At 34.4% G+C, this 17,766-nt stretch overlaps 1 protein-coding gene across 2 annotated transcripts in view; it reads left to right on the forward strand.

Annotated features, from left to right (window-relative positions):
• The window catches only part of SPATA17 (spermatogenesis associated 17), a 190,897-nt gene that overhangs the window by 5,278 nt on the left and 167,853 nt on the right, over positions 1–17,766 (forward strand). The gene's annotated exons all lie outside the window — the stretch shown is intronic.

Here is a 17,766-nt window from a genome sequence, read left to right on the forward strand (position 1 = left end):
TCCCATAAACATAATCAATTTGTTTCTAACTCCAACATAGTCAAAGGTTCCTGACTGTATTCTTAGTTTAATTAGTTGGTTTGATGTCCTTGACTTTGGACAATCATCTTGGTCCTAGTGGCCTAAAGATTGTAAATAGCACTTAGTCGGATAGACACGAGTCTCTTCCTCTGATTCTAATTAGTTGCTGATTTTTCTGTTCAGTGGGACTCAATTCTGACCAGTAAAATTTATCAAGGCTTCTGCCAAGCATACAAGGATGATTTATGCCAGAGTGCAGGAACAGTTGAAAGCCTAATTCTGTGTTACTTTAGGCTTAAACTTAAGCTCTTAAATTTATACTCTTACCTTAGTTAAACACTTTAAATATCAGCTTTCTCATCTGTAAATGAGGCAGTAATGCCTATTGAGATGTCAACTAAGAAAATTAAATGATTTTTTGTCACATTAGTTAGCACCCAGTAAAATCATAATATTGAAATCACAACAGGAGGGCAAAGAATAAAATGCATATGATCAACTCATTGGATATAAGAAAGGCAATTGATAAATTTATTTATTTATGAGTATTTTTCTTTTCTTTATAAAAGTTTTAAAAATTTTGATATATTATGTACATTTAATGAAGTACATAAACTATAAGTGTACAGCTTAATAATTTTTACGTATGTGTATACCCATGTAACCATCATTCAGATAAAATTCTCAAGTTAAAAAAATCTTTATAAATGAGAAATAAAGGGAAATGTGCTTATAATAAAGAATATGTTTCTAAAACCAATAGCCAACATCATGTGTATTGATGAAATACAATATCGATAGTTCCATTTAATTCAAAAACAAGAGAAAAATACACATTAATTCTACTATTTGGAATCTTTTTCTGGAAATTGTAGCCAATACTGTAATAAAAGAAATATTTATTAGTAAATATTAGAAGGGAAGAAGTAAAGGTTGGTTACAGATCATGAAATTATAAAGCTGAGAAAATGCAAGATAATCTACTTAAAAACTCTTAGAAATAAAATGAATTTGATAAAGTGTCTGATTACAAGGTAAATTTAGAAAAATCAGTAGCTCTTCTTGGTACCAGCAATAACTAGATGAGGAATTAGATCAGAAGACATACTAAGCATTTATGTGTACTTCTCCTTTGATTCCATTCAAAATAGAGTTAAGTGTAAAAAAAATTTTAAAGACTAAATGTACAAAATTTTAAGAACAAAAAAGCATGCAATTAGTAGACCAGTAATTTTGAAGAATTTCTAGAAAACAAAAATTCAGTAGGAAGAAGGAGAGATGGGAGTCTAAGCCAGCAGCTCTTATTCTTTTCTCCCTTGCACATCTGTGTTTAGACAACTCAGTTTTCAAAATAAAGGAAACACAGCTATAAGGACCAAGAACCCCACTGCTTAGAAAGAAGGCTGCATCTGGTAGAGTCCACAGATGATGCAGATACTAGTAGGCCCTCTGGTATGTCTCCAAAATCGGCTACCAAAAGCTTGAAGAATCACTTCTGAGAATGAATAGCTTCTTTTCTTTGACCATGGAAGCTCTGGAATCCTCCTGACCTGGAACTGGTCTAACGAATACCTATGCCTCAGGCACCGAAAGAGAGATCTCAGTTCCCCAACATGTTCACTGCTGGCTCACTGAACAGAGAACGTTTTTACAGTAACTTTTACTGCCTGTCAGTACGCTACTGCCCTAGTGACCTGAGCAGCAGTTCTGCCTAGATATCAAGCAATTGAATATCTATCAACATAAATAGGCAGAGAAAATTCATAAGCCATACAAGGGAACTTTAGTTTGGAGGAAGGAGATTAAGCTAAGAAGCCAGAATAGGTGGCTACTGTGGAGTTAGAACTAATGGAGGACACAGATGTAAACTTTAGTAAAAATATAATGAGAACTTTTACAGAAATAAAATTAGAGAGAAAAAAATTACTGGAACCAATTCAAATTCTTTTCAGCTTAAAAATGTAAGAAATCAATTAAAAAATAGGATAGTCATAACAAATATAAATGTTTCAGGAAAGCAATGTGGTAGACATATCTATGGGACTTAGTATATGAATAATAGTCACTGCAGAATATGGAGTAGGAATGGGAAGGAGATAGATTAATAATAAAGAAATACTAGAAGAAAATGTTCCTAAACTGAAGAATGAGTATGGCTTTGAATTGAAAGGACTGTCTGAGTCCTACACAGGATTTTCTTTTGGAAGACATACTTCTTGGATATTATCTATCCAAGGATACAGAAAAATTTTTACAAGCTTCTAATATAGATAGAAAAGAGAAAAGTGATTTGCTAAGGAAAGAGTCCAGCATTGGATGGCTCATATGCAACACAGAGACCTAGAAAAGGACAATAATTATCGATTATTCAAGGTAACAACTAAAAATCCTAAACCTAGCAAAGATCTTATTCATTCTTTTGATGAGATATTTTTAGACATGTAAAGACTCAGAGTTACATTATCCATGTACCCAACCTGAGGAAATGTTCTCTAGAAAGTACTCTGTGTAATCAAATTAAAATTAAATCGTAACAGGGATTTGAGGATAGGGGAAGAACAAAAGAAGTAACAGAAACAATGATGAGCAATTATACTTGTATGTAGTATTTATGGTTAAATTTAGATAAGCATTGTGATGCTGAGATTTATGAGATACCCCTTATTCTACTCAGTTAAAAGAATCCAGTTGGCACTTTCAGTATTCTTCCTAGACATCTTTGTGCAGGTTCAAAAAGTCATTAGTACCTTTTCAATCAACAAGCAGTTACAGGCAACAGTCCTGCTAATTGTATCACTAATACATAATGCAGGTATTTCTTTATCTAGCTTCTAATCTGTTACCTCTCCACTCTTCTAGCCTAAATTGTCTCTTTAGTGGCCTTAAGAACTCCTCCACTGGCTCCCCCATCACCTACTCCCAAAGCCAATACATATATTTTAGGTTTATGGTAATGTCTACCATACTATCTTTCAGTTTTCTGTGCAGTCAAATTAGTCAATCTATTTCTCTGGCTTTGGGGAATTCTAGCCTATTTTTGAAGAGTCTTTTCCAGCCCATGATTATGAGAAAATTATCTGTATTTACTGATAATATTAAAGTTTTATTACATTTTTCCTTCACTCTTTATGCAGTTATATATCTATGCATGTATTGTGTGAGATAATAACTTAATTTTTTCTGTAGACATACAGTTGTCTCAACACCATTTATTGAACTATCCACACTTTCCTTAATAATTTTAAATTTTGCATGATAAATAAATAAAAGGGGTTAAAATTGCACAGGAAGAACTACAATTGTCTTTTTTTTTTATTGAAGTAGAGTTGGTTTGCAATGTTGTGCCAATCTGCTGTACAGCAAAGTGACTCAGTTACACACATATAGACATTCTTTTTTTAATATTCTTTTCTATTTTGTTTTATCACAGGATATTGAACTTAGTTCCCTGTGCTGTGCATTAGGACCTTGTTGTTTATCCATTCTAAATGTAATAGTTTCCATCTACCAATCCCAAACTCCCAGTCCATTCCTCCCCCTCCCCCCTCCCCCTTGGTAACCATAAGTCTGTTCTCTGTGTCTATGAGTCTGTTTCTGTTTTGTAGTTATGTTCATTTGTGTCATATTTTAGATTCCACATGTAAGTGTTATTATATGGTATTTGTTTTTCTCTTTCTGACTTACTTCACCTAGTATGATAATCTCTAGGTCCATCCATGTTGCTGCAAATGGCATTATTTCATTCTTTTTTATGGCTAAGTAGTATTCCATTGTATATATGTACCACATCTTCTTTATCCATTCATCTGTTGATGAACATTTAGGTTGTTTCCATTTTTTGGCTATTGTGAACAGTGCAGCTATGAACATAGGGGTGCATGTATCTTTATGAATTATAGTTTTGTCCGGGTATATTCCCAGAAGTGGGATTTCTGGATCATATGGTAATTCTATGTTTAGTTTTCTGAGGAACCTCCATAAAATTGTCTTTATTCACTGAAGACACAATTTCATGCATATATAACTCTAAACCACCTACAAACAAAATGATTTAGAAATAAAAAGTGAATTTAGCAAGATTGCAGGATACAATACACAAAAATCAATTTTTTTAATATAATAGCAGTGGGCTATTATAATTTGAAACTACAAAAATAATATAATTTACAATAGCATCAAAATGCATATGACTGTATCTACTTACCCTATAGAAATATGTACATAATTTGTGCACAGAGTATTTTATATATAGGGTTATGTATAAAGGCATTCATTAAAGCATTATTTCTAATAGGAAGAACACAGAAGAGACTTATATGTATTTGTAACTAATCTGGCTAAATGAATAAAGGCATATTCACATGATGGAATATTAAGTAGCAGTTTAAAAGAGTGAAAAATTTTATACATAATAACATAAAAATCTCTGAGACAAAGTAAAAAAAAGAGGTCATAGAAAGCATGTAATACATTTAGCATGAAATTTTTATGTATAAATACATAGAGACACAAAAATATGGATCTGGAATCATATAACAAGCTGTTAATAATGATTAGATTTTGAAAATTGGAGGATAAGGTAGGTTGAAATGGAATCAATTTTTTTCTCTATTTTTCTATATGGTTTAAATTTTTAGATTAAGCTTTGGATGTTCATGTATTATTTGTGAAATAAACAGTAAATAAATAGGTAAAAATTTGTTCTAAGACAAAAAATTTGTTTTTATTTTTTTTTTATTTTAATTTTAATTCTTTTGGCTGCACCACCCAGCTTGTGGGATCTTAGTTCCCCGACCAGGGATTGAACCCAGGCCCTCAACAGTGAAAGCACTGAGTCTTAACCACTGGACTGCCAGGGAATTCCCCCAAATTTTGTTTTGAAAAAGTAAAATTAAATATATAAAATAAGTGTCCATGAAGATGTAACTGGTACAAAACTTGCCCTCCCACCATGAAAAATTAGAAGACTGAACAAAATATATGAAAACTTATTTCTAGACATTGATACAACAGACAGTGCAGGATTAGGATCTCTAAAAGAAAGGAAACAAATTACATTATCCAGACAATTACCCCTCTTTATTCCTGGAGCTAATTTCTGAACAAAATCCAAATTCTCAACAGCATAACCTTCATAGTATCCAGCATCTATTCCTAAATTATTAGTAGGACAAAAATGTAGCAAACTAAGACCTATAACAAGGAGGAGAAAAATCACTTAATAGAAACAGACCAGAAATACAAAGATAATAAAATTAGCAGACAAGGATTTTTAAATAGTGACTCAGAATTTAAAGACTTAAAGGAAAATATGAGCATAATGAGAAGTTAAATGGAACATAAAGAAGCAGCAAATGAAACTTTCAGAGATTAAAAAAACACAGCAGGGCTTCCCTGGTGGTGCAGTGGTTGAGAGTCTGCCTGCCAATGCAGGGTACACGGGTTCGTGCCCCGGTCCGGGAAGATCCCACATGCCATGGAGCGGCTGGGCCCATGAGCCATGGCCGCTGAGCCTGCGCATCCGGAGTCTGTGCTTTGCAACGGGAGAGGCCACAACAGTGAGAGGCCCGCGTAACTCAAAAAAACAAAACAAAACAAAAAAACCACAGCATCTGAAAGAAATAATTCACTAGATGGACTAAACATCAGACTAAAGTATTGCAAATAAAAGATCAATTAATTTGAAGACATACCAAATATATATTATTGGGTAGCGTGTTCTATAAATATCAATTATATCAAGTTGTTTGATAAATATTCACATTTTCTATATTGTTATGGATTTCCTGTACAGTTGTCCTATCAATTATTCGGGGAGACATGTTGCAATTCCCAACTATAATAGTGGACTTGTCTATTTCTCCTTTTAGTTTTGTCAGGTTTTGCTTCATGTATTTTGTAGCTTTATTATTAGGTGCATATGCCTTTAAAATGATCATATCTGCTTAACAGATATGATAAATTAACATTTTTATCATTGTAAGATGGTTTTCTTTGTGCATGATAATTTCCCTTACTCTTAAGTCTACTTTAAATAATATATTTTAAGCTATGAAAAGTGTTTGAAGAATTTAAAACAATATTGAGATGCCATTCTTTCTTGTGTGTGTGTGTGTGTGTGTGTGTGTGTGTATACAATCTCAAATTTACATAAAAGTTGCAATACAGTACAGAGAGACTTCTTTCAAAAACCACATGGGGATGGGTTGCAGTCTGATGCCTTGCAAATTCTTTTTCCATATAAGAACATTTTCTACGTAACCACAATTCAACAATCAAAATCAAGAAATTAATATTTGTACATTTCCACCATCTAATCTTCAGACTCCAACCTTTGCCAATTGTCCCAATAATGTTATTTATAGCAAAAAATGTTGTTTGTTTTGTCTCTTTAGTTATTTTTAATATAGAGCATTTTCTCAAATTTTCTTCAATTTTCATGACCTTGACCCCTTTGAAGAACACAGATCAGTTATTTTGTGGAATTTCCCTCAGTTTAAGTTTGTCTGATTTTTCCTCTATTAGATTCAAAGTATGTATCTATGGCAGAAATATCACAGAAGTAATGCTCTGATCTTTTCAATACATCTACCAGGTACTGCATTATTTTGATTTGTCCAATTACTGGTGGGGTTAATTTGGATAATGTCATTAAGGTTATGTCTGCTAGGCTTCTTCAGTATGATGTTCTTTTTTTCCTTTGTAACTAACAGGTGTTTTTTAAAAGCAAGTAGTTTGAAGTTGTCCCTCTTCTAATTTTCAATTTATTTAAATATTTTCTTATTTATATTGTTAGGGACTCATATGTTCCTATTTTAGTCAATGGGTTAAAATCCATTGCTCTTACTTATCTTCATGCTAGCATTGTCCCAGATTTGTCTAATGGAAGCCACTAAAAGCTTCCTTCTGCATCCTGATCATGATAATACTCTCCTGCTTTCTGACACAAAAAAGTTGAGGCTAAGCTTTTACTCTTTCTGCCCCAGCCCTGGAGTTATCCATTTCTTCAAGGACCTCTTGTTTCTTTTAGTAGTTGCCTGTGCCATTGGGTGTTGCTGTTCTCAAGCCCTCTGAAGTGGACAGAGCTAGGAAATATGTGTATATATGCATTTGCACAGAGTTTACATCTGTACTTTATCTATGTATCTATCCATTCATCCGTCCATGTAGATGTTGAAATCCATGAGTTTACATTGACAACTCTATTTCAAATCCAGCACTACAGAGTTCGTTCTAGTTATTTTCTTTTATTTTTGATATATTCACTTATTTGACCAATCCCTCTGTATGTAATCAAACTCCTGTCACCACAGCTGCTTTTTCTTTTAGGTATACCACTTTCCACCCTGTGTGAGGTCTTCCTCTCTGTGCTGAACTGTCACCTCCCAGCCAACTTGGGTACTCTTTTCATCACTCTTGGGCTCTGATTCCCTGTCTGGCTGCCCTCCCATGTGTACCTTTCCTTTACCTTTCCTCAACACCCTAAAGCCAGGCCTCTCCATGGGAATACTCTCCTTACTCAGACTGGGACAGCCTACCCCAGGGGTTGCCCCCCGCCATGTGGATGCCCACCTTACCCCGCACAGGCCGTTATACCCTGTGCTGAGCCATGGGGTCCTCACCATCCTCCCACCCCCCGTCACAGATCTTTGCTTTTCTTGCCCACTGCTGGTTTCTTTAGAACTTACTTGTTCAGGAAATGAAGTGAAGAGAAGTGAGAAGGAAGATGAAGAAAAGCAAATAGGAAATATTTTAAAAATACACTAACAGTATAAATCTACATGACAAACTATGATAATCCCTACTTTATGATCTAATGCTTATGTATTGGCAACCCATGATTCATTGAACTGTGAAGTAATAATAATAACGAGAGCTATTAATGGAAAACAAAGCATGGCTTCTACCTTCTAAAATGTCGTATTTCTCATCATCAAGTAGTTATTGACCTCTTATTAGTAACATGGGTGATGATCAGAGCCCAAAGTAGAAAATAAGCATAATTCCTGCCTTTAAGGAGGTTGAAATCCTTTAAGACCTAATAGTGAAATGATATGGAAAAAAGTAATCATTTTACACATCAATATGTCTTACAACACAGGACAGCTACTATCAGAATTTTATTCCTAGTGTCTAAAATAGCTACAAGTTATATGATAATGAAAAGGAAAGTGTATTGGGTTTTTAATCTAGTATTTATTTAGTAGCTAAGGTCAGACTAAGCATAGTATTTTGATGTGTAAAATGCATATTTTTTGCATATTACTGGAAAAATACTTAACCACACATTTTTTCATTTTTATTTATTGTCAGTTATTTTCTGGCCACTAATTACATATGTGCACATACTGTTACCCAGGGTTATAATACTTCTAGCTGATGATGAAGTGACTAGAAACTTCCAGCTTTTTCTTGATGTTTTATTACATTCCTGGTAATACTTTTGGTCTTTCATCATTATTAATTCACTTAGTATTCATTGTGTTAATGCTGATCATAATAAATTTATTTTAAATTCATGTAGATGTCATGTTTTATTCACTGCTATAGGATTTTCATTGTAATTTGGAACTAATTAATATATCATTAAAATAAAGTGTTACCCACATTTTTCATTTTAAACATAAAATGTCTAGCAGTTCATGACATATTGTATGAGTATGCAGCATCCCAGTGGCAACCCAAGTATCTGTAATTTCATTTTTAAGCAGTTAAAAAAATGGCAACAGAAAAATGTTTATAGATGTCAAATTTCAGCACATAACTTAAAACTTAGCAGTAAGTTAACTACTAGTTATTTTAAAGTATGTCCCTTTAATTTAACGTATGGTTCTTATTAGTGTCATAGTATGCTTTTATTTATATAACTGCTAAAAAAAACCCAGAGATTTTTGATAACTCCAAAAAGAAATTATTTAATTTTCCTTTTGACTAGGTATTATATGTTAACATTATTACCAGGAGAGTTAAAAAAAACATAAACTCAGGACAGGTAATTTGATTGCTAATCTTCTGTATTTCTTATGACAATTATAAGTAAGGCGTAAGTTCAAACTAATACACTAGTTGAAAAGAAGTAGTAAGCATATCTGTATACCCTATATTTTTTCTCCCTCCTTTGCGAAGATAGTCAGTTGTTGATTGCTCCTGGTGAAGGACAGAAGAATGTTTTCAATAATTTAAATAGAGCATAGTTGACCCTTGAACAACATGGGTTTGAACTGGCTGAGTCCACTTATACTCAGATTGTTTTCAACAAATACATTCTGCAGTGCTACACAGTCCCCAGTTGGTTGAATCCATGGATGTGGAACTGCAGATATGGGGGTTGACTGTAAAATTATACATGGATTTTTGACTGTAAAAATCCCGTAACACCCACATTATTCAAGGGTCAACTTATATTTAAAACTGAAAAACAGATATACTATAGTTATATTAAATGTTAATGATAAAAAGGGTTAAATAACCATGAGAAACTGCTTTATCCCATTATCATGAATTTGACTTTACATCAACCTCTTTCAATAAATGTTTCTTTCTTTATCTTCTTTATACTCTATCTTCTTTGAATTGCCTGCTCTACTAGACATTGTGTTGCTTTATCTTTTCTATTTTTGCCCTAAGTGACATTTTATATCCTGCACTAGAATATCTTATTATTGGCTAGGATAAAATGTTAAAAGAAAAACGAAAGATTGCTTCTAACCCTGTAACCCCTTGAAACAGTGGCCTTGTTTTCATGACTTTTTCATGGCATTTGACACTGTTTAATCATGATCTCCCTTTCCTGATGCCTTTCCATTAACATCTAATGAACTGCAAAATACTTGTCTCTTATACTTGGGCCTTGTTTTTTGTTTCTTTTTTCCCCCTTTATTTAACACCTTTCACTATAAATTTTTTTGACCCAGAGTCTGTTAAACTTTGGAGATGTGTGGTGCCAGTGCCACAATGATGATATTCAGGGAGTCTAACATCCCTTAATATTATACACAAAATTCTGAGAACCATTAAGAACTTTGCCTTCTGCCTTGGCTTCAGGTATTACTTATATCTTCCTTCTTTTCTTCCTTTCTTCCTTCTTCTTTTCTTCCTTTCTTCCATCCTTCCACGAACATTAGTTTAGCTCCTCCTATGTATCAGATACTTTAGTACATGTTGGGATACAGATATGAATAAAAGGCGAGCCTCTCAAGAAGATAAATGTTATAATTAGTATATAGAAGAAATTTCAGGGTACTCTAAAGATACGTCTCTCTGGAAGTTGCAAAAGTCAGTTCAAGAAGAGGGTGTAGTATTGTGATAGTTTGAGGGCAAGAGAGCACAGGGCCTGTTCTGTGAACTATAGGAGTAGAATGGCTCTATCATAGGATTGAAGTGGTAAAAGAAGAGATGGGAGATTAAGTCTGAGCCAGAGCTGGGAGGAGTTTGAAATCTCAAGGGCTTTAGACTTCATTCAGAAGACTTGGGGTGTTTTGTGGGGTTGCCATGAAGTGATTTTAGGAAAAAATGGACTTGATTAGATTCATGTTTTAGAAAGACCGTTCAAACAATAGCTTGAAGGATAGAGTAGAATAAAAGACTAGTGTCTAGGAAACAATGCTTTTCCAAGTAACTACTCTTAAAAATATGAAGACATGAACTAATGCAAAGAATTGGTTTTACAGTTTTTGATTTGAGCAGTTGGGTGAATCATATTGTCTTTCATGAGAAATGGCTTGCAGAAAAGAGCTGTTCTAAGAGAGAAGAATAGAGGATGGGTGTGTGTGGAGGAGGGATGAGAGGAGTTATTTTAGATATGTTGAATTTGAAGTGCCTGAGGAATATCCCAGCATAGGCGTTGAGATGTTTTAGATATACAGATCAGGAGAGTTGCCCATCCTCTGAGAACCTACTCAAAATGCTTCCTTTGACTCCCATCTTTCCCTACTCATTATTTCCTAAAAAAACAAATGAAAAAAAAACTTTTCTACTTCTGAATTTTCCAGATCTTTCCTTCTGACATGGTATTTTACTTTTCTCATACGGTATTTCACTTTTCGCATAATTTTATTTACTGTTGCTATTATTTTTCAGTTCTATTATTGGGTGGGCCAAAAGGTTCTTTCGTTTTTTCCATAAGATGGCTGTAGTAGCGCTTAGTTGTCTATAACTTCATTCAAAACAATTTTGTTAGATTGTATGTGACAGCTGTCATATCAGCATGCATTTAAAAAAAAGACATCAAAATTGGTGAATTTTTGTGCAGCCATTTTAATATTGAAGATGGAAGAAAAAAGCAACATTTTCAGTATATTATGCTTTATTATTTCAAGAAAGATAAAATGCAACTGAAATGCAAAAAAAGATTTGTGCAGTGTATGGAGAAGGTGCTGTGACTGATCAAATGTGTCAAAAGTGGTTTGCAAAGTTTCATGCTGGAGATTTCTCGCTGGACAATGCTCCACAGTCAGGTAGGACAGTTGAAGTTGATAGTGATCAAATTGAAACAATAATTGAGAACAATCAATGTTATGTCACACAGGAGATGGCCAACATACTCAAAATATCCAAATCAAGCGTTGAAAATCTTTTGCGCCAGCTTGGTTGTGTGAATCGCTTTGATGTTTGGGTTCCACATAAGTTAAGTGAAAAAACCTTCTTGACCATATTTCTGCATGTGATTCTTTACTGAAATGTAATGAAAGCGTTCCATTTTTAAAACAATTTGTGACGGGTGATGAAAAGTGGACACAATACTGTGGAATGGAAGAGATCGTGGTGCAAGCAAAATGAACCACCACCAACCACACCAAAGGCTGGTCTTCATTCAAAGATGGGGTTGTGGTGTATATGGATTAGAAGGGAGTCCTCTATTATGAGCTCCTTCCAGAAAACCAAACGATTAATTCCAACAAGTACTGCTCCCAATTAGACCAACTGAGAGTGGCACTCGACGAAAAGCTTCCAGAATGAGTCGACAGAAAACACATAATCTTCCATCAGGATAACGTAAGACCGCATGTTTCTTTGATGACCAGGCAAAAACTGTTACAGCCTGGCTGGGAAGTTCTGACTCATCCGCCGTATTCACCAGACATTGCACCTTCGGATTTCCATTTATTTTGGTCTTTACAAAATTCTCTTAATGGAAAAAATTTCAATTCCCTGGAAGACTCTAAAAGGCACCTGGAACAGTTCTTTGCTCAAAAAGGTAAAAAGTTTTGGGAAGATGGAATTATGAAGTTGCCTGAAAAATGGCAGAAGGTAGTGGAACAAAAGGGTGAATACGTTGTTCAGTAAAGTTCTTGGTGAAAATGAAAAATGTGTCTTTTATTTTTACTTAAAAAACTGAAGGCACATTTTGGCCCACCCAATAGTTTGTAAGCTTGAGAGCACAGAATATGTCATATATACATCTTTGGCTTAAATGGCATGCTAAAAGTGACGGTAGCATCATGGCAGCATAAGTTGTTCCTTTTTTCTCTCCACTTTGATTTAAAACTAATCAGACATCCATAACCAGAAAAAAAAGAAAGAAAGAAAGGAAGAAAGAAAGAAAGAGAAAGAGAGAAAAAAGCACTCTGTACAGCATACGAGGACACCTGGGATATCCATCCATTTGTGCACCTGAAAGTGGATGGATTAGATGGCAGAGGAGGCAGCAGAGCAAGGGAAGTGGTGTCAGATATGGCGGCAGCAGAAGAGTGATGGCAGAGAAGGCAGAGGCCAGCCTGTCAGTGAGGTGGCACAACCTTTCTGGAAGAGGAGGTGGAGGATGAAGGCGGTGAGTGAGGGTCTGCCCAGCCACACGTGTTGCAACTCGAGGGACCAGTTGCTCTCTCTGAGGACACTCAGTGACTGAGGGAGATGAAGGACAGGGAAGTAGGCAGACCACAAGAACTAAAGGAAGTCATCTTCTGTCTGCCCCAGGAGGCAACAGGACTGCCTATGGACATCTGGGACACCCCCGCCCCTCACCCCCACCCCAATTAAGAACCTTTCTACCAAGCTGTAGACACACTCAAAGTCCCAAGTAGTAAGTACACACCTCTCCAGCCTTTGCCACTACCTTTGCTTTATTTTTGTGTGTGTGCTCCCAACCTTAGGGGCAAGTCAGCTCCAGGAAGAGGAACACAAAACCTGTATTTGTAGCGCCACCTTCTGGAAAACAAAAGGAAGACTCCTAATTATCAATCTGTAGAATTGTTAGAATCAAAGTAAATTAAGCCTTACCAAATAAGAAAGACATTTGCTACTTCAAATACAGCCAAAAAAAAAAAAAAAAAAGCAGCAACAGAGGTACTTTTCATCAGACACCATGAACAGTCGTGGTAATATGGTAGTACAAAAAGAAAATGACAATTTTCCAGCAGTCAAACCCAAAGACATTGAATATTGCAATCTAAATAATAAAGAATATAAAACAGGTGTTGTGAGGGAATTCAGTGAGCTGCAAGAAAACTCAGAAAGGCAATACAATAGACAATAACACTAAAAATATAAGAGCATTTAATACTCCACTATTAGTAATGGATAGATTGTCCAGACAGAAAATCAACAAGGCAACATTGGAATTGAACAACACTTTATAAGGAAAGAATTTATGAGACATATACAGAACATTCCATCCAACAGCAGTAGAATGCACATTCTTCTCAAGTACACATAGAACATTCTCCAGAACAGATTGTATGATAGGCCACAAAAAAAGATCTTAGCAAATTTAGAAGATTGAAATCATATCATGTATTTTCCCTGACAACAATCGTGTGAAGCTAGAAATCAATAAGGGAAAAGTGAGAAGGTCTACAAATATGTGAAAACAACACATTTCTAGACAACCATTGGATCAAAAGAGAAATCAAAGGGAAATAAAAAGTTGTCTCAACAAATGAAAATGAAAATAAAACATATCAAATATTGCAGGATGCAGCAAAAGCAGTTCTGAGAGGAAAGTTTACAGCAATAAATATATTTATTAAGAAATTGCATCTCAAACGAACAACATAACTTTACTCCTCAAGGAACTAGAAGAAGAACAAATTAAGCTCAAAGTTAGCAGAAAGAAGGAAATAACAAGGATCAGAATGGAAATAAATGAAATAGAGACCACAAAAGCATAGGAAGGATCAACAAAACTAAGAGCTGGTTCTTCGAAAAGATAAGCAAAATTGAAAAACCTTTGGCTAGCCTAAGACAAAAAGACGACTCAAATAAATAAAATTAGAAATGAAAGAGGAGATACTACAACTGATGCTACAGAACTACATAGAATCAAGAGACTACTGTTGAACAATTCTATGCCAAAAAATTATATAACGTAGAAGAAATGGATACATTTCTAGAAGCTAACAACTTGCCAAGATTAAATCAGAAAAAAATAGCAAATATGAACAGACAATGACAAGTAAAGAGATTGAATTGGTAATTTTAAAACTTCTAACACAGAAAATTCCAGGACCAGATGGTCTCACTTGAGAATTCTACCTAACATTTAAAGAAGTATGAACACCAGTCCTCCTCAAATTTTTCCAAACTGTTGAGGAACACTTCCAAACTCATTCCACAAAGCCCAGCATTATTTTGATACCAAGACTAGATAAGGATACAAGAAAGGAAAACTGTAGACCAATATCCCTCATGACTATAGATGGAAAAATTCTCAACAAAATATTAGTAAACTGAATTCAAGAACACAGTGAAAGGATTAGACACTATGTCCAAGTGGGATTTATCCCTGGGATGCAAGGACTATATTGAAAAGATGCTCAACATGACTAATCATAAGGGAAATGCAAACAAAAACCACCATGAGCTATCATCTCCCATCCGTTAAAATGGCTGTCATCAAGAAGACAAGAGACAACAGGTTCTGTCAAGGATGTAGTGAAAAGAGAACCTCTGTATGTTGTTGGTGGGAATGTAAATTGGTCCAACCAGTATGGCAAACAATGTGAAGATTCCTCAAAAAATTAAAAATAGATCTACCATATGATCCAGCTATTCCACTTTTGGGTATATACCCAAAAGAAATGACTACAGGATTTTGACAAGATATATGCACTCCACATTTACTGCAGCATTATTTATGATAGCCAAGATTTGGAAACAACCCAAATGCCCATAAATGGATGAATGGGTAAAAAAGATGTGGTACATATGCACAATGGAATATTATTCAGCCGTAAGAAAGGAAGATATCTTCCCATTTGTGACAACATGGATGGACCTTGAGTACATTATGCTAAGTGAGGTAAGTCAGACAGAAAGACAAGTGCTATATTAGATCATTTATATGTGGAATCTGAAAAAATTAAACCCATAAAAAACAGAGTAAATGGTGGTTACCAGAGGAGGGGGGTGGCTAAGAATGATGGTGTTTAAGGGTACAATGTGTAATGAGTAGTAAATAAGCCATAGAGATCTAATTCATATAATATAGACAATAATATTGTATTATAATTATATAATATGATAAATATCACTATATTGTCAATCATATTACAATATGTAAATGTATCTATGTAATAAGCTGTATACCTTAAGCTTAACAAAATGTTACGTGTCAGATTTATTCAATAATAATTAAATGCCATACTAACACATAGTTTACATATAATAAATCTTTTTGAATTAATGAATAAGATGTTGACAGACTGGTATTTTTTTCTTCCTGCAATCTACATAGATGCCCATCATTATGCAAAAATGTAGTAATTATCATTATCATTTATTGAAAACATAGTACTTACCAGTCTTCCAGTTTCTTTGTGATATGCCAACAAACATACCCATGATACACTGTTGTTGAAATTTTACAGAAGAAACTGAATTTTGGATTAAAAAACTTGCTTAAGGTAACCCAACCAGTAAGTGACACAGTTAGAATTTGAGCTAAGGTCTTTCCGCAAAGCAGAAGTGCTGGCCACTATCCTAATATTTTAACTAGGTTAGGCCATAGTTCATGTTATATTAAATGGTCAAATTCCTTAGGGTTTAATGCCTAGATAAGTCTAATATTTCCCTTAAACTTGAAAATGTGTTTCTATTTTTCTAAGGGATTGTGTTTATTCATTACAAATTAAAAAAAATTAATTACGAAGTATTACACAGCTCTTATAAAATAATTTGCCAAATTCAGAAGTTAATAAAATAAATTTCTCCTTTCAAATTTTATTTCCTAAAGGCAACCACTTTTAATAACCTTATTTGTACTAAGCAAGACTTTTTCTGTGCCTATATTCACATACTCATGTAGTTAAAATTGTTTTTTATAAATATGGGATCATGTTGTATTGTACTGTATCTTCCTTTTTTTTCCCATTACAACATGTTTTGTCTATGTGAAGACACTGATCCACTTAATTTTTTGTAAGGACAAAATAGTTTTCCATTTTATGGATGTACTGTAGTCCATCTCTTGCTTATTTAGGTTGTTTCTGTTACTTTAATAGTACAATGATACATCATTAAAAAATTCCTGACTCATCTTGAGTGCCTTTTGGTGCTTTTTTAGAACAACATTTTATAAAAGATCTTTTATTAAAGACACTTCAATGCCATTTGTTAGTTTCTTCAGTATTTCACATGTTTTTCAATGTACATTGTACCAAAATTCCATAAATAAATGTATTGAATACATAATGGTAATACTTCCTCTTTCACATTGCCTTGCAGAAGCAGCAAATTCACATATTTTGTGGAAGTAACATCTATCAGTTAACTGTTCAGAACGAAATTCTAAACGTGCTTACCTTTTTTGGAACAGTGATGACATTTGACAGTAAAACTTAACATTGGTAACCATTCATCAATCCCTAACTTCAGCTTCTTGAGTAAAGGGGCTTGTTTTCTGAAATTTTAAGGACCTTGTTTGTTTCAATGTAATTTTTCCTGAAATACACATCGCACTCACAAGATGGTTTGCTATAGATCTCAAAAGTGCAAATATACCCAGAACCCAGGTCAGAGGCTTTTAGAAGTGTAAATTGCTTGTATTTTCTTTTCTGTAAATTGCCTGTGTTTTGCTGCTTTTCAACTGGGTTGTTTAATTTTTTCAAAGTTTCTTTTCTTTCCCTCAAATATAGTGACCACAGCACAAAGTCTTTGGTTTTCCCGTTTATGGCATTCCTAGTTTATGAAGACATGACAGATCTTAGAAATTTACTGCACGTCTGTCCTGAAATTTGTGTTTTATCATTCCCATTATAGTTTTACTACCATGTGTATGTGTATGCACTTCTAATGAACATTCCTAAAGTTGTGTGACTTTTGACACTCTTATAAATGAAGGTTTTCTGTATGTGTTCAAAGACCAAATTGTTTCCTTCTGGCCATATACACGAGTGCCTATTGTACTGCATTCTCACAGTACTCGGTATAGTGAGAAATTTTTGTTTTTTGCTATAGATGTTGATGTTTTTCCACATCTTCATCTTTATTTATTGTTATTAGGAGATTGGTACTATTTTATGCCACACAGTTTCAATATTATATTTGGAAATGGCTTACGTGCATTTTTCCTCTTGCCCTTTTTTCCTTGCTTTTTCTTCCCTTTTACTTCCCTCCCTTCTATTCTCATCCTTCCTCTTCCCCTTCTGGGGAAGTGATGGTTAGGAATGCAGCCTTGAGAGCTAGACTACCTAGAATCAAATCTCCGCTCTGACACCCACCAATGTGTGACCTTGGGCATATAGCTACACTTCCCGCTGCCTCAGTATCTTCTGCTGTCAAATGGGCATATTTATTTACTTCATCAAG

This window comes from Globicephala melas, chromosome 1 (genome assembly GCF_963455315.2).
Source record: "Globicephala melas chromosome 1, mGloMel1.2, whole genome shotgun sequence".
NCBI lineage: Eukaryota > Metazoa > Chordata > Mammalia > Artiodactyla > Delphinidae > Globicephala > Globicephala melas.